The following is a 19243-nucleotide window of genomic DNA, read 5'->3' as shown; positions in this document are numbered from 1 at the left end:
TCAGTCGTGAAGGAGATCCCTTTCTCACTGACAGAGAACAAGAAATTGAAGTGCAGCATCTGAAGAACAGATACTACACTTTGAGGTATTTATTTGCTCCCCCACTGAGCAAATTAGGCACAAGACCGATTTTTAAAGTGAGGAGTGAAGGGGAAATGGACACCAACTCCCCGGTGAGTAGGGGAGCTGGATAGTGACAATTGGTATGAAGGGTGGCCCCTTCATTGACCAAGGTCTTATATGTGGGGTCGCCCCCATATATGGTCTTTGCTTGCAGTATCTGCCGGAACAGATACTACGCTTTGATCTTGACCCGAATCTTCTTGGCAGATTCTTTTAAGTTCTGTCAGATTCCTCGCCTATCTTTTTGGTACAATCAACTACAACTTTTGGCACAGATTTTCAATTAAGTTGAGGTCAGGTTGACTTGACCATCCTAATACCTCTGTTTTTTTCTCCCGAAATAATGTAGCAGTTGCCTTAGTCGTGTGCTTGGGATCGTTGTCCTTCTAAGATATCCAAGAATGAGGCATGTTCAAATCCTCTGCAGACTTCGATAGATTAAACGAAAACTAAAACAATAATAAAGTGCTATTCTAATGTATTTATGTTCGTTTTATTTCGTCGAATTCTTCTCATTTTCACTTTCATTTTTAATCGCGTGCAAGCGAGTCTATAAGTCACTTCGTCGGTCGGTCTGTCGGTCTGTCCGTAACACTTTTGTGCTTGACCTTTTTGGTTAAGATCAAAGGTCTGTTGTTAATAGATGCTGTTCTTAGATTTTAAAGCTTTTCTTGGCCTTTTGGCCAAGATCAAAGTGTAATATCTGTTCCGGCAGATACTGAAAGTAAAGACCATATGTGGGGGCAGCCCCACATATAAGACCTTGGTCAATGTAGCGGCAACCCTTCATACCAATTGTCACTATCCAGTTCCCCTACTCCCCGGGGACTTGGTCCCCATTTCCCCTTCCCTCCTCACATTAAAAATCGGCCTTGTGCCTAATTTGCTCGGTGGGGGAGCAAATAAATATCACCTTTTCTTGGCCTTTTGACCAAGATCAAAGTGTAGTATCTGTTCTTATTACATGCTGTATTTATGTTTGTAACTTTGTGATATGAAATGTGATTCACTTTTCTGTATTAATTTAATGTAAAATGATCACCCACTTAACAACCAGTCAGTCTCAAAGCCATTCAAGTCATTCTTTAGATCATTCAAGTTGTTTTTGAAGGATTCCAGTTATTTTTTAACCATTAAAGTCATTCTTAATGTCATTCAATTCATCCTTAAGTTGATTAAAGTCATTCTAAGTCATTTACTTTTTATTTATTTAAGTCATTTCAGCCCATTTTTCGGTCATTTTAGTTTATCTTTAAGAATTTCATGTCAATCCTACATTTACGCATTCATTCATTACACGAGAGCACGCGACTAATGGCTATCGGCCTTGTTTTTTGTTTGCGCTCAATACATTGCCTTATTTATTCATTGTCGCATATTTACCGACACAAGCGACTTTCCGTTGTGAAACTCGTCTGCAGTAAACGATATTACTGAATCTGAAGAAACCGACGAATATATCGGTCAACTCATAAGAATCTCCGCAGACTGATTATTTGCATTGAAATAAATATTTGAAATATATATTTGTTTTTATAAAAAAAATATTCAGTGTATTAATTACCACATAAAATAAAATATTTTTTTATATAATAACTACGCACTGTGGTTTTGCTAGTTTCACACTTTTTTTTTTACAAAGTCATCATCATCATCATCATCATCACTGGCTCACAAGCAGTGTTCACACAGGTTATCAAAGATCTCATTGAATACAGCCTGTTGTGTTCCTTAGAAACTGAGTGACAACAAGTCTCCCCAGATGTTCCAGTACTCTCCACCTCTTTCGATACCATTTGCAAATAAATTTGCATTATCGCAACAGCTGCTTCCCATTGATTTCTCATTGGCAGTTCTTAATGGAATTTTAGTGGCAATAAGCCTCCCCAAGGTTCCATTTCTCTTTGCACTTATACATTGGAGGTCTGGTCAGTGCTCTTTCCTTCCTCTTTGACTATTTGGTTTCACTCTTTTTGGGAGTGAGGGGGACAGTGATGTGGTATTGGGAGGATGGGGTGGGGTTAGAGAAATTATAAGTATGCAGCTTCAATGTTCTTGGTTCCATGTAGTGCTTCATGTTTTGTCTCTGTAGCAGTTTGTCTGATTTGCGCTTGCGGTTCGTGTGTGTTAGTCTCCACATTCAAGTGTTTTCCTTAATATTTCAGCTGTTTTCATTGTTGTTGTTCGCTGTATTTTTGCAGTCATTCCCTTGATCTTAATTTCTCCTTTTCTTTTTTCTAAGATTTTCGGGATTGTTCCTAGTGCTCCTGCTATTAATAGGTATTATTTTGATTTTCTTCATCTTCCATGTCCCTTTCAGCTCTCTGGCTAGCTCTGTGTATTTGCTCCGTTTCTCCTTTTCTTGCATATTCATCCTACAGTCAGCCGAAACAGCAAATCTGTAATTTGACAGGATTTTTCTTTCTTGTTAATTATTACGACATCCGGTCTTCTTGCTTGGATGGGTCTATCAGCTTGTATGTCCATGTCCCATAGGATTTTGTGATTCTATTTTTCAAGTACTGTTCCCTGCTTATACTTGTACCATTTGTTGGTGCTTTCGAGGTGCAGTTGTTTGCATAATACCCAGTGTACTACACTTCCCACTTTGTCGTGTCTGTTCTTGTATTCATTTTGGACCAGTTTGCTGCATTTACTCATTATATGGTTCATTGTTTCGTCTCTTTGTCCACAGAGTCTGCATTTACTGTTTTCTTGTGTTCTATCGATCTTTGCTTTGACGTGGTTGATTCTTATCGAGTTATATTATTATTATTATTATTATTATTATTATTATTGTTATTATTATTATTATTATTATTATTATTATTATTATTATTATTATTATTATTATTGTTATTGTTATTGTACTAGCACCCAACAAGATGTTTCAAGCAGCACTTGTTGAAAATGGAAACAGGCATAGATAAACATTTAAATGAATACATAATAAAATAAACAAAGGTTGACTTAAAATATTTAATATTTTATATATAACTAGTGGGGGGAGCGGGCTTTGCCCGGGCGTAAAATACAGTTAAATATAGTATTTTAATTTGTCCAGATTTCGTATATATATATATATATATATATATATATATATATATATATATATATGAGAGAGAGAGAGAGAAAGAGTTGTGATTTCAAAAGTAAAAAAAAACGTATTTGATGCCATCAGCTAGAACTGAAACAGCAGCGTGCAAAGCTTGTGACGTTACTACTATAATATATGATACGTATAGTAACTGATTAAAAATTAACAATTAAAAATGAACTAAGATGAATGTACAAAATGTACAACGATTTTTTTTTTCAATTTTAACCCATTTTGGGGCCCTTTAAAAACTATTTTATCTTGCTAAAGATCCATAAAAGAATGTTCGTAAAAAATACGATCGTTTGAGACCCCTTGCGCGCTCTGCGACTTTTTGTTTCGGAGGAGATAAAGTATATATAAATGGAGACAAATAGACAAACATGCAGCCTTTTATATATAAAAGTGAAAGTGTCTGTGTTTGTATCTGTGTATCTGTGTGCCTGTGTGTGTACGCCATAACGCTGTCAATTTTAAGTCTACAGACTCGGAATTTGATATACTAGGTACTGAGATTTGTGAACATCTATGTGATCGGTTTTCGGTCAGAAATCTGACTGTTAAGAGGTAAAAATTCAACGATTTGACCTTTGAGAACTCTACCAAATTCCTCTGACAATTTTCGGTCTAAACACTTGAAATTTTAGATATAGGGTTCTTGGACATGGATCTAACTTAATAACTTGATTTGAGCTCAAAACAATAATTGTTAAGGGGCCATAATAGGGGTCAAATTAAAAAAAAAATGACCTTTTTTTCGCTCAGCATACACCTCCAAACACCCGGGCAACGCCGGGCACCCATGCTAGTAGATATATAGATATATGTATTAGTTAATTTAAATAAAATAAACGCAATGAAAATAAAATATGCATTTGTCAAAATATAGCGCGGTATTCAGAGAAAGTGAAACCGTTTAGTACGTTTGAATTTCAAATCAGGAAGTCGTTTGGATTGGGAAATATGCGAGCTAACCTTGATTGTTTTAATCGTGTTCTAATGACTTTGTTGGTGTTGAGATCATCTTCATATTTCGTCTTTATTCTTTCGCATTTTTTCTTCGTTTTATTTTTCATTGACTTTTCGTGCAATTTCTATTTTCAGTGTATGCATTCTTTATTCCGTTTCTGCATTTTCGAGATTTTATCCATTGTTTTTCTTTCTATTTATTTCTATGTCTTTGTTCATTGCTTTCTTTTTTTATTCATTTTACTTTCTCCATCCGCCATTTTCCGATGTACTTTTATTTTTTCCTATTTTTCCTACCATTCAATCACATTAAATTAGTACATTTTACTAGCAGTGTTGTGGTCAGGAAGCGCGCGGTTTTGCCCGGCCGTAAAATATGCTTAAATATAGTATTCAAATTTGTCCATATTCTGTTTGCTTATTTTTCTAGCGCCAAATTCATCCACCCTCTCTCTACCTCTCTCTCTCTCTCTCTCTCTCTCTCTCTGTATATATATATATATATATATATATATTTATATATATATATATATATATATATATATATATATATATATATTCGCAGACACAAGCGACTAAAGACCCATAAAAGAACGGCCCCTAAGAAGTCGATCATTTAATGCCCCCAGCGCCGCTCTGCAACTTTTAGAAAGACAGACAGAAAGCGTTTTATATATAAAATTTTAAACAACTTATTTCATCTGTCTACTTTGACATAACATATTTAATTTTATTCTCTTATATCTGTCCTGTTTGCATCTTTTCTATCGCCGTATTCATCCTCTCTCTCTTTCTTTCTTTCTTTCTTTCTCTCTCTCTCTCTCTCTTTCTCTCTTTCCTCCCTCTCTCCTTCCCCTCTCTCTCTTTCTCTTTCCCTCTCTCCTACCTCTCTCTCTTTCTCTTTCCCTCTTTCCTCCCTCTCTCTCTCTATGTTCTTGTATTAACACTTCAAACATTTTCTATTTGTTCATACTCTTCTTTAAATTTACTTACTAACAAATTTTAATTCTTGTTTCCCTTGTCTTTTTAAAAAATCTTATTAGCTCAATTTAATTAATTGTTGTTTCTTCCTGTATTTTATTTTCACATTTTTCTTTTTTCTTTTATTTTTTTTTTCATCCACAGCCCCTCTTTTTGTTCGTTTCACCTTTTCTGTCATCATCTCTTTATGGACCTGAACTCACTATCCAACGAATGGAGGTTAGGTAAACATTCCCCTGCAATGTACAACTATAACTGTTTACCAAAGCGCTAAAGAATGACTCTCCCCCGACTGGTATCCCATATTTAAGATTCTCGTCTTGCTCAGAAGCACTCTCGATCCAGTGGAAAAAAAAATCCGACCGTTTGAGAATGAAACTTTGGAAATGAAAAGTTTCTTTAACGAAAAGAGACTAAAAATCCAATTCAAAACCATGTTTCCCTTGTCGTCTATTTTATTGTATTACCTCGATTTATTCAATTTTTTCCTGTATTTTATCTCCACATTTCTCTTTTTTATCCACAGACCCTCTGTTTTTCGTCTTCACCTTTTTTGCCATTACCTATTTTTGGACCTGAACTCACTATCCAATGAAGAGCTATAGTTGTTTACCAAAGCGCTAAAGAATGACTCTCTGCCGAATGGTGTTACCGTATTTAAAACTTATACCCCATTATAATTCCTTTATGATGGGATGTCTCCTAGCGGCTTCGGCTGCAGGGAGACAGGGTAGTACCAGTCAAGGATTCGTCACTTGACACTCAGCCCAACAGCTGAGGGGCCGGGAACCGGCCCAGCACCTGTTGGACTGAGGTACACCGCCTGGGTAATACCTAGGAGGTCCACCCTCCCAGGCTTTGCCACCGGGCTTTCCGGTGGGGCAAGTTTATTGCTTGCTGCCTGAGGCGCCCCGACCGGGGAATGCCGACGGGGTTACTCAGGCAATTTTTAAAATTGCAGGAGTGCCCCTCCTTTAGGGGAGCCTGCGGGTATCCCACTTTCCAGGCCTTGTGCCAAATATTGCCGATGTGGGCAATTAAATATATACCGTATTTAAAACTCTCGTCTTGCTCAAACGCACCCTCGATCCAGTGGAAAATAAACAACTCTTGCCGCTTGAGAATGAAAATTTGCAAATGAAAAGTTTCTTTAACGAAAAGAGACTAAAAAGCCGATTCAAAGCCATGTTTCCTTGTCGTTTATTTTATTAGCTTTATTCAACTGTTGCTTCTTTCTGTATTTTATTTCCACATTTTTCTTTCTGTTTTTTTAATTTTTTTTTTTATACAAGCCCTTTGTTTCAAACGAGTGAAGGCAAGTTAAACATTCCCCAGCTATAACTGTTTACCAAAGCTCTAAAGAATGACTCTCTCCTGACTGGTATTCCCTATTTAAGCCTCTCGTCTAGCTCAGAAACACCCTCGATCCAGTAAAAAAAAAAAAAAAGAAAAAACTCCATCCGCCTGAGGATGGAACTTTGGAAATGAAAGATTCCTATGTCAAAATGAGACTACAAGAAGATCATAGAATATAGCAATGACATGGTTACCCTCTACTGCCCAACATGTGAAGCTTGAAACATCTTTATGATACAATGATAACAAAAATGACTTTGTAAAAGAAAATGTGTGAAACTAGTATAACCACATGCTTCAAAGACAAAGAAAGAGATCAAAAGATATCTTTTTCAAAGAATAAAGGTCATAAACTATGCCGCGCTGATAGAGTTTAAGTAGATTATAGAAGGTTCGTTGCAACAGTGCGTAGAAGCGTGGGAAAGCTTGTTAGAGTCCACGTGTCACGATGAAGGACAACTCGTGTAGTTTCTTCGTTGAAATCGAAACAAATTGCGTGTGACACCAATCCCATTATTTTGGGGCACACTTCCTATATATTGTTTTTATTTTATTTACTTTATTTCTGTATTTGTTTTGTCTGTTTTTAATTCCTGTTTGTTTTTCTGTCATTTATGTTTTTGCGGCTTATTTAAAAAAAAAAAATTATCGGCCTTTTTTTCTTTTTTTTTTGTCGTTTGTTTTATTTTTATTATTCAAAGGAAATCATTCCGTTATTTCTTTAATTATTTAATTTATTTTTATTCTTTTAATTCTCTCATTTTATTTCTGCGTTTTATGGCTGCTTTCTATTCGTTCACTTTGTTTTCCCCGACAAAAGGAGGGTGACCCTGTAAATTCGCTCTTGTCCGTTTGTTCGTTCGTCTATCCGCACTTTTCTTAATAACTACACTTTGGATATTTTTTTTTTAATTTTGCACAAACATTAAACACTATATGATTAAAAAAATAACAGAACGGATTTTCCGGGAAAATTCCGGTTGCCCCCCTCCTTTCGAGTTAAAATGGCTAAAATTGACACTTTTGTGCTTATTAAAAACGAAAAATTGATGCCTTGGATTTTTATAAAACTTTCTGAAAAGTTGTAACTAACTAATTTCTATATAATTTTGTTTGTCTATACTTCGCGATAACTGAGGTGATCCCCAAAGGCTCTTTTAGGGCTAATAAAAACACTCCATTTTTTGGGACTATTTTACCATATTTGTCCAAAATTTTCTGTGTAGGTCTATTAAGCAGATTTGCATGGTGCAGAACTCAAATTTAAATATGTTAAGGTTTTTGGGGACTTCTCGGGCTAAATAGGGCGGTGGCAAATGATGCACTTAGCAAAACTGGGCTGAACTGATAGTTATTAAATGTTCTACGAATTTCAATCTCTTAAGTTCCCTTAAGCTTAAGTCTTAAATTTTAGAAATCTTAAAGAATCAAAATCGTGTCATCAATTTTGATTAAAATTGGAATAAGAATTTTAGACATGAGGTTAAGTATCATTGTATTTTTATTTTTTAAGGGGACATAAGTGGTACTGTACTGTTTTAGGAATTAATTTTACCTGCACTAGGATGAGTAGTCTTTCTCTTTTCGCTTCCTGAGTACTTTTTAAGAGAGAAGTTATCTGCCCTTTGTTGACATTCTAGTCGCCCTATATTTTTACTTAATTTATTATTGAAATATTTTTAAATATTTTTATGTGCATAAAAGTAAGTTATCCATAGACATGGATGTTTTGACGTATCACTTCTCTTTAGTGGCTAAACTTGTTGATGAGGATCAAACACCTCACTGCTCGATAAGACCATGCGACCGCATCAATTTTTATACAGTTTTTATCGCTGTTCAAATGCAAGATTGTTTATTTTATATATATATATATATATATATATATATATATATATATATATATATATATATATATATATATATATATATATGGGTTTGTATTACTGTACACATAGATTCGAAAAAGTTGTCAAAAAACAAATATAGAACAAATAAATGTTATCAAAGGCAAGATAAGTTACTTTTCTACCTAACTGGATATATTTTTTGTGTTTTTATTCAGTGTAACATGTTTATTCAGCTCGAAAAACATGCAATGTTTACCGATGTATTGGAAAATTCAAAATGGCAGCCGACTGTCTCTCGGAGAGGGTACGTTTGGGAAAAGGTATTATAAATAATAAACTAGACAAAATACTGTTAGAAATTCGCTCAATATATGTTACCGTGACATAAGTTGACATGTATTCGGTTGTTTTCTAACAGTATTTTGTCTAGTTTATTATTTATAATACCTTTTCCCAAACGTACCCTCTCCGAGAGACAGTCGGCTGCCATTTGGAATTTTCCAATACATCGGTAAACATTGCATGTTTTTCGAGCTGAATAAACATGTTACACTGAATAAAAACACAAAAAATATATCCAGTTAGGTAGAAAAGTAACTTATCTTGCCTTTGATAACATTTATTTGTTCTATATTTGTTTTTTGACAACTTTTTCGAATCTATGTGTACAGTAATACAAACCCCACTTAGCCATTTCTTTTTGTGTATGGTGCAAAGCTCAAATTTACATATGGTAAGGCCTAAAACTGCAGCGTTTATTCATTATCACCAGGATTTGAAGTCCCCTGGGGATTTAGGGGCTAAGTGGGGGGGGGCAAATGCTGAGCTGTGTCATTCTTTTATGCCTCCTTCACTATACACTCACGGGGTGGGATGGGTCGCATGCTTCACTTGTTTTTTTTCTTTCTTATTTCATAATTTTTATGATTTTATATTTTCAAATTATTTGTTACCTTTTTGTAATTTAGTTTATGTTTTCCTTAATTATAATTTCAGTTTTCATTTACGCCTTTTTTACAAATGCTAGTGATCTTCCTGCAGTTTCCAGGAATCTTACTTATTTACCATTTCTAAAAGTTTATGGATCGTTTCTTCTCTTTTTCAATTCTGATTTCTCCTCTTTCTTACGCGTCGCTTATTATTGCTAATGCATTCATTCTCTGTCTACGAAACCCGTCCTTTTTTAACTCAGCTGTTCTTTTCATATATATCATTCAAATACTACCATTTTTGAATGATATGGTTAAGTGGAAGTTTTAGTGATTTATAACTGCTTTAAAGTTTCACCGCTCACTCATTTTTGCAAAAAATTATTACAGTATATAGATTGCCATCTCAGCTATACCAAAAAATGTTCAATTTTCCTCCAGTAAAACAAAAGTCATGATGAACTTTCTGTTGTTCAAAATTGTAAAAATATGTAAGGAGGTGAGCGACGTTTTTTTATGACTGGTTTCCATAGAAATCACGCCGCTTCAGCCACTACTGTTGCTATCAATTTACCGCTCCCGCGAAAAGCGAAATAACAAGTGAAGCAAAGAGAATTAAATGGAGATAATTGGGGTATTTTATTGAAAGCAGGCGAGTGCCGTACTTTACATACATATGTGTATGATATAAAATAACACTGAAATTAAACAAATGACAATTGGATTTACTGGAAGCTTGGAAAAATCATCGATTACAATAGAAAAATGAGCATGAAAAGTAATATGGTTAAGCTTAAAGATGGAAAAGTAAAGGTCTATTTGTTAAAACTTGAAAAGAAAAGGACAATATATTCTAGTAAAAAATATAATAAATTTATAACTTCAAATATTGCAGCATTAATTTTTTTAAAATTCTATTCATAACATTATATAATCAATTCTTAATTATAGCTGAAGGAACTCAAATTAACTGGCAAGTCATCGATAGATTTCTTGGCTTTACTTGAAGTAGATTCCTCTCAGTGATATGCCAATTCGTCAGGTAACTTAGATAAAATTACTTCAGCATTACAGACCTCGCCAGGTAACTTAGACGAGTTCCCGTCAACATTTTAACGTCCTGTTTAGACGGAGAGAAGATAGCACGTCAGCACATTTCACGTGTCCAATCCAAAATGCCAACTTCAGCTTGAATTTTATTGCAAAACGCGGGAATGCGCTAATCAATCCACAGGAAGAAATTAGTCTCATGAGAAAAGATCAGTAGCAGTAAATGAACTCAAGAAAAAGAAGGAGAGGGGAAAAAAGAAATATATCCCTCCAAAAAATGTCTACACTTTTTTCTCGTTTTTATTTCTACCTGCTTCTGACTTTTCTTACCATTTTACACATATTCCTCTTTTTCTTAACATTTTTTTCCTATTCTGCTTCTTCTTTTATGGGGGGGGCTCATTTTCTTCTTTCAATTTTTTTTTATACTTCCACTACCTTCTTTCTTTTTGTCTTCTTCCTCTACTTCTTTCTCTGTATATATTTTCCTTCTTGCTCGTCTTTTTTCTGCTTCTTCATTTTTTATTTCTTTGCGCTTTCTGATCTTCATCCCTTTTGCTTTGACTCAACATGTCTTCTTCTTCTTCTTCTTCTTTTTCTGTTTCCCTTTCTCTATATCTTTTTTATTTTTCTTTCTTTCTCGCCTTTTTTCTGCTTCTTCATTTCCCTTTCTTTTCTCTTTTTTACCCTCCTTTAATCGCCTTCAACTCTGGTTTAACTCAACCTTTCTCTTTTTTTTAAAGCTCATTTTCTCTTTACAATTATTTTTCTACTTCCAACACATCGTTTTTTTTCTTTCTTTCTTCTTCTTCTTCTTCTTCTTCTTCTTTTCCCTCATCTCCTTGTTGTTGTTGTTCTTCTTCTTCTTGTTATTCTTGTTCTTCTTGTTTCGCTTCTTCCTCTTCTTCTTCTTTTTCTTCTTCTTTTTCTTTTCCCTCTTCTTCTTCTTCTTTTTCCTCTTCTTCTTCTTTTTCTTTTCCCTCTTGTTGTTCTTCTTCTTTTTCTTTTTCTTCTTCTTTTTCTTCTTCTTCCTCTTTTTCTTCTTCTTCTTCTTCTTTTTCTTCGTCTTTTTCTTTTTCTTCTTCTTCTTCTTCTTTTTCCTCTTCTCCTTGTTGTTGTTGTTGTTCTTCTTCTTCTTGTTATTCTTGTTGTTCTTCTTCTTCTCCTTCTTCTCCTTTTTCTTTTTCTTTTCCCTCTTCTTCTTCTTCTTCTTGTTCCGATTCATCTTCTTCTATTATTACTTTTCCCTCTTGTTGTTCTTCTTCTTCTTTTTCTTTGTCTTCTTCTTTTTCTTCTTCTTCTTCTTCTTGTTATTCTTTTTCTTCTTGTTCCACTTCTTCTTATTCTCCCCCTCCTCCTCCCCTTCCTCTATATCTTTTATTTTCTTTCTTTCTCATCTTTTTCTCTGCTTCATTCATTTATCCTTTCTCTCCTCTTTCTGACTTTCCTTTCATCGTCTTCATCCCGTTTCCCTTAACTCAACCGTCTGTCTCAGATGACTTCGTCTCACTTTCTATCCTTGATTTTCTTTAAGTAAACAAACCAACAACAAAAATCACTTAATGTCTTTCCCAGACACAGTTTCGATTTCAAATGACAGTATCGCTTGTAACGTTACGGAGTTATTTGGTTGCATTTTAAAAACATACAACAACAAACTAAATGCCAGGGTGTACTCCTTAAATGTGGTTCATTTTTTTCCTGTTCTTTAACACCAGTTTCTCCCATTTTTATCCCTCCACCACAAACCTTTCATCTTCTTTCACTTCTTTTTGACAACGATCGCAGTTTCAACAACATATCTATCCGTAACTCCCAATATATATTTTTTTCATTTTGGGGGCTTTCTAGATGCGTCCTTCAATAAACTGTTTTATTTGTAGGTTGGCAGATCCGTCTTTTACGCTCCACCTTTAAAAACATTCACTGCTAAAAAATTAAATCAGATGGACGTATCTAATTTTGACGGTGGCCGAACATCACTTTCAGAGGCTACGTCCGCCAGTCTTCAATCAGTCAGTGGTGCTAAAGTTTTAAACAGAATCTGTGTCTGTGCACATTTCCATACACAATAACTCTGTCAATTTTTGATCTAGAGACTCGAGATTAGACATTAAGAGTACTGAGATTTAAGAAAATTATTTTAATCGGTTTTCGGCCGGAAATTTGGCTGTCAAGGGGTCAAAGTTCAACGATTTGACCTTTGAGAACTTTATCAAACTCCTCGGCCAATTTTCGGTCTAAACACTTGAAATTTTAAATGTGGGTTACTGGGGCATGAATCAAACATTTTAATTTGATTTGAGCTCCAAATGATAATTATTAAGAGGTAAAAATTGGGGTAAAACTAAACAATTGACCTCTGCATTCCCTACCAAATTACTCAGCCAATTTATAGTCTAAACATTGCAAATTTTACATAAAGGGTATTCAGAGATAGGGCAAGCTTTTTAATTGGTTTACGATCGAAAATTTGAGCTGCCAAAGAGTCAAATGTCCAAAGATTTGTCTATTGAGCTTTATTCAGACATGCAGCAAGCATTTTAATCAGTTTTGGGGCGAAAATTTAAGTGCAAAAAGGTCAAAGTTGAAAGAGTTGACTTTTGCATATTTTACCAAATTCCTCCGCCAAGTATTGGTCTACAGACTTGAAATTTTTGATGTGGATAAATTGGACATGGGTATAACTGTGTATTTTGATTTGAGACTAAAAAAATAAATGTTAAGGGATCGAAATTAGTGTCAAAATTTAAAAATATGACCTCTGTGGTCTCTACGAAATTACTCAGACGAATTTGGGTCTAAGCATTTGGTCTAATCTTTCATAAAGTGTATTCACACAAAGGGCAACTTATGAACAGTACATTGGGCCTGAGCAAAGCCCGGCTGAACTGCTAATATATCTATAAAAGTAACAATGTCTGCCTCTGTGTATGTGTGTGTGTCTTTGTACATTTTCCTTCCAAATAACTTTGTCAATTTTCAGTTTACAGACTCGAGATTTAACATAAGGCGTATTGAGATGTGGGAAACTCTTTTTTAATCCGTTTTCGGCCAGAAATTGTGATGTCAAAGAGTCAAAGTGAAACGATTTGACCTTTGAAAACTTTACCAAACTCCTTCGCCAATTTTGGGTCTAAACACTTGAAATTTAAAGTGTAGGTTACTTGCACATAGATATTTTTTATTTGATTTGAGCTCCCAAAATAAATGTTAACGCGTCTGAGTTGGGGTCAAAGTTTTTGTTAAGTTTGCAGGTTGAAACAAGTAACGTAGAAAGCAATACAAATGACAACTCAACAAATAAAGGTAGATCAAATAAGAAGTGTATTAGGAAAAGGTATATTTACAGGATATTTACATAATGGTGTCAAATAAGAGAGTCTTTGCTGGAGAAACATATCTGCTCTCGACGGCCTTCGGTGGCTTCTGGTGAACACACACTCAGACTAACTGAGTCTTCCTATTTATGTGTAATTACTATCCACATATGCAAATGAATGTGTGCCACCACAACAGTTTTAAAAATTGACCTCTGCGGTTTCTAAAAAATTACTCAGTCAATTTGGTGTCTAAACATTTGAAATTTTACATAAAGTGTATTCAGACATGGGGAAAGCTTTTTAATCGGTTCTTGGGCCGAAGATTTGTATACCAAGAGGTAAAAATTGAAAAGATTGGACCTCTGCAGTCTCTACCAAACTATTCAACAAATTTTGGGTTTAAACGTCTGAATTTTTACATGAAGGATACTCAGATATGCAGCAAGCTTTTTAATCAGTTTTGGCAAATATCTGACTGCCAAGAGTTCAAAGTTGAAAGAATTGATATTGGCAGACTCTACCAAACTCCTCCGCCAAGTTTGGGTCTAAACGCTTGAAATTTTAGATGTAGGTTACCTGGACACAAGTCATACTTTTTAATATATATATATATGTATATATATATATATATTATTTATGGTGTCTTTTATATATAAAAAAACACCCAATACTTTTCCTGATGAGTAGACTTTGTTTCAAAAAACTATATGTCAAAATTATTGTCCATGACTTAATATCTAGCGCAATAAAAACATCGTTTCCGAAACGATCGTACAAATGATTGACTTTGTTGTTGTTCCTTCTTATGAAACATATTTTTAATTTTTAATTTTAATTTGAATTTTAAATTATCAATCACATTACTAAATATTAAAGTAGCTCTATGATATTTGCCTATCGAGCTTATTATATATCTGCATTACAACAAGCAATTTTTTTCTTGTATTTTAATTAAATTAGTAATTTTACTATCACATTAAAATACACTCTGCTCTTTAGATTACTGTTCTAACCCCCTTTAAATACATACATACACACACGCACACACACACACACACACACACACATATATATATATATATATACATATATATATATATATATATATATATATATATATATATATATATATATATGCATAAACTTATGAACAGTACATAGGGCCCGAGCAAAGCTAGTAATTTGCAATCTGAAAATCGGGACACACATACGTATGTACGTTTCCGGTACTACGGTATTAATATATAAGTCAGCGGGGCCTGTGGAAATTCCACAGGGGACTCATTCATATGTAATATGTTTCTGTTGGCATTCTGTGGATGTTCAGCGTAAATGGAGACGCTCTGGTATTATTATTGCTATTTTGTTAAAACTGCCAAATATTTTCCTAAGTTAACAGGAACGCCCGGCGTAGCCCGATCGTAAAGTACCTTAAATGTGATATTTTTATTCCTGCAGATTTCGTATATAATTTTATAGAGTTAATGTTCTATTGGTTTTTATATATTATAAAGTTGTTATTTCAAAAATACAAAACATATATTAATATGACTTGGGTGCATCAGTTTGAATCGAAACCGAAACCCAAACTTATGAAATATACATATATATATATATATATATATATATATATATATATATATATATATATATATATATATATATATATAACTTCAATTGCTTCAGCTCTCATCGAAACCGAAACGAAAACTTATGAAGAATTCTTATTAAAATTATTTATAAAAAAAACTAGCCTGGGTGCCCGGCGTTGCCCGGGTGTTTGGAAGTGTGTGTTGAGCAAAGAAAAAAAAAGTGGTAGTAGGCAGGTAGGCTCTAACCCGTACCACAAAGGATGAAACCTACGCGAAAAAAAAGTGACGTCTTTGCCGTTGCGCCCATTCCAAATCGGAAGTTTCGAGGATTTAAATTAAAGCTATCTGATCGAAACGAGCAGATGACTTTCGAAAATATCGACGAAAAAAAAGCTACTCCTCCCTGTAGAAAAGGGCCTAGTTGAGAGTGAAGAAATTTATGTTTTCAGACAATTTTTCGATACTTTTCGTCCGAAGGGCCGTGTTTCAAAATGGTTCCGATCTCGTGAAAATCCGTCGCATCGGTCGAAAGTTTTAGTCAAGCATACATACATACATACATACATACATACATACATACAAACATGCATACATACATACATGCATACATGCATATATACATACATACATGCATACATACATACATGCATACATACATATATACATGCATACATACATGCATACATGCATACATACATGCATATATACATACATGCATACATACATGCATATATACATACATACATACACACACATACATGCATACATGCATACATGCATATATAGATGCATATATACATACATGCATATATACATACATGCATACATGCATACATACATGCATATATACATACATGCATACATGCATACATACATACATGCATACATGCATACATATATACATACATACATGCATACATACATAATGCATACATGCATACATACATAATGCATACATACATACACACATACACACATACATACATGCATATATACATACATGCATACATACATGCATACATACATGCGTATATACATACATACATGCATACATACATGCATGCATACATACATACATGCGTATATACATACATACATGCATACATACATACATGATGATTGCAACGTCTTGTCAGACGAGTGCCACTCCCTCAAACATTTAAAATCCATGAGCCCAAATGCCTGAGGGAGTATCTATACAAAGATGATGTTACAGAGTCTTAGCTTTGTACGACAGCTTAGTCTCTCTCTCGGTTCAAAATGTTGAGATCCAGCAACAAGCAAGAGCAAGATAGCCAGCAACAAATTCAACTGCAGACCAGCTTAATGCGGGTACTGGTCTCCCGCTTTATGGTTTTTTAAATCAGAGATTTTCTTCTCCTAGAAGGGTTGCCTTCACCACGGCTTACGGGAGCCCTCTCCACCCCAATACACATATACACACACAAATATACACGGTGTTAGTTGGCCGTTGACCCAGAGTTCATACTTGCATACATACATACATACATGTATACATACATGCATATATACATACATACGTTTAAACAGACACGTGAGACTTATATTATATATATATATGTCTAAAGTGTCATCAACTATAATCGAAACCGAAACCAGAACTTATGCAGAATTTTTGGTAAAATTATTTATTACAAGAAATGGAAGTTTATAGCAATTAAACGACAGTCACTCGGATGTAAGCGTGACACGCAAAATAAATAACACACACGCTATCCTGTTAATATATAGATAATTCTTGAATAGGATGCCTGTCAGTCTGTCAAAGTTTAAGTTGAAATGTGAATTCGTTATTTAGAGATTTGATGGACCATCATTTACAATAACTTTTCTTGTTTTCTCTACATTCATTAAACTTCTCCGGCCCTTCATGCATTTTTATTGAGGATCAAAATGCTATTCCTGTTCTGGTCATTCGCAGGAAAAAATCTATCCCAGGCATAACGCTTTTCCTTTAGAAAGCGTAGGTCGATTGTCTTACTGTGCATTGGCCAGATACACTCATATTAAGTATTACTTTTGTTCTGTGACCTTATAAGCTTCTGAGTCAGGATTAAAGCGTGTTATATGTTTTGATATGTTCAGGAAACCATTCGCCCATGTATGGAGTATTATTGTCACATTTGGGCTGGTGCGTCTGCTACTAGTCTCTCAATCCTGAACAAAATTCAAAAGAGAGTCGCCAACCTGATAGGTCTCGAACTGTCATCTAGGCTTCAGCCACTGTCCCATCTACGAAATGTAGCATCCCTTTGCCTGTTCTACAAGTACTTTAACGGTGAATGCTCCGAAGAACTGCAACGACTTGTACCCCCTCAATGTAAATACCCCCGACAAACCAGAACAAGCAGTAAAATCCCACACCTTCACAGTAGAGATCCCTAGATGCAAAGGGAGCCTTCTACTTCAGTAGTTTCTTCCCCAGAACCACTAGACTTTAGAATTCCCTTCCAGATTCCTGCTTCCCCAACTGTACTGACATGCAGAAGTTCAAGTGTAACGTGAACCGATATTTTGCTGCCCAACTCCCCACATAGTACCCCTGTAGCTTATGTCCTTGATAGTAGCTCCCTATATGAAAGTGCCAATGTGCCTTGTTTGGGGTGAAAATGTAAAAAAAAACTTTATGGTCATGGTAACTAACATGACTAATGCTACATGATAAGGGCTGTCCCCTTTTCATGTGAGTATAAAAATAGAGAGATTAGTTAAAATGAAAATAAAATGAGAGAAAGCAGAAATCGAACCCTGGACATAAGTTTTAAAGAACAATAGGTTTAAATGGAATGTCCAGTAAATTGTTAATTCTGATGAAATAAATGATAAACTATTCAATTGTTAGAAAGAATGTGGATAATAAAATATGGGTTAAATAAATTAGATATGTAGGTTAAATTCCTTTGTAAAAACATCAAAGAAAAAATAGGTTATTGGGAAATCATAATGTTCGGGAAACGTGCAAAGTCGCGCATGTTGGTGACACGTGAATTTTGCTCACGAGGCCGAACATGCATGAATTTCTCAATATAGGAAGTGAGAGTTAGTTAGTTAGTTAGGGAGACAGTCAGTGAGAAACTCAGAGAGAGTCTGGAATTTGGAATTCGAACGTCTAGGAAGCGAGACGATCACTTTTAAACTTAATATGTGAAGCTTTGAATTCTTGATGAGGAAACCACGGCCGGTCGTGAAGAAATAAATTCATCATGTGTTTTGTGATAAAGCTCATCTTTGTGTTTGTGATTCTTACAAAAAGGTAAAGTGAAAATTGTATTATATATCTGTGTTATAAAATGTTATTACATACACGTCTCGACATCTCATGTCTACACAATGTCTGAACACTGAACACTATCTCATCATTCTAAGAGCTTTCTTCTTCTACACGTCTAAGGAAGGAACATTTAATATATAGGAATCGTTATAAACGAACAATCTCTCTTTCAACATCCCTCTTAATAAAACTCTCTACACGACATCACTTGTAATAAGACTCTCTCTAAGATACAACAACAAGACTCTCATCTCACTTAAGACTCATATCCTTTATAACATGTAAACAAAAGAACATACATTATCCTTACTAATAAGAACACATTGAAATAAAAGGGATTTATTCATGGTACTTTCCAACAACATATTGCATCTTAGTTTAAAAGTATCTTCGTTTGCCATGTGATTAACAAAACTCTGCTAATAGTGTACGAAAATACTATATTTTTAAAAAGGTGAATCTTACCAAAACAAACTTGTGTTAAACTTTGTCGGTAAACACACTTGTTTTTCTGTTTACTTAGCCCTTGTGTTGAATCAGTAAAACATGAACTCACCTTAAGAATAACTTTTCTTCTCTGATCCTACATGCTTTTTGGGTCAAAACGTATTATCTGTTTTGATTTTTCTGAGGAAGCCATACTATCACATGTGATACCGGTAATTAGGTACACGTACATCA

The 19243-nt window shown here is 34.6% G+C and overlaps 2 pseudogenes; both read left to right on the top strand.

The window, feature by feature from the left end:
• The first annotated feature begins 786 nt into the window (after positions 1–786).
• Positions 787–911, top strand: LOC145284313 (U2 spliceosomal RNA; annotated as a pseudogene).
• Positions 912–1034: 123 nt separating this feature from the next.
• Positions 1035–1170, top strand: LOC145284219 (U2 spliceosomal RNA; annotated as a pseudogene).
• Positions 1171–19243: the final 18073 nt, after the last annotated feature.

Source organism: Euprymna scolopes, chromosome 8 (assembly GCF_053919585.1).
Source record: "Euprymna scolopes isolate OS-2025 chromosome 8, ASM5391958v1, whole genome shotgun sequence".
Taxonomy (NCBI): Eukaryota; Metazoa; Mollusca; class Cephalopoda; order Sepiida; family Sepiolidae; genus Euprymna; species Euprymna scolopes.
The sequence above is the reverse complement of the archived record's forward strand: the minus strand, read 5'-3'. Positions and strand labels throughout refer to the sequence as shown.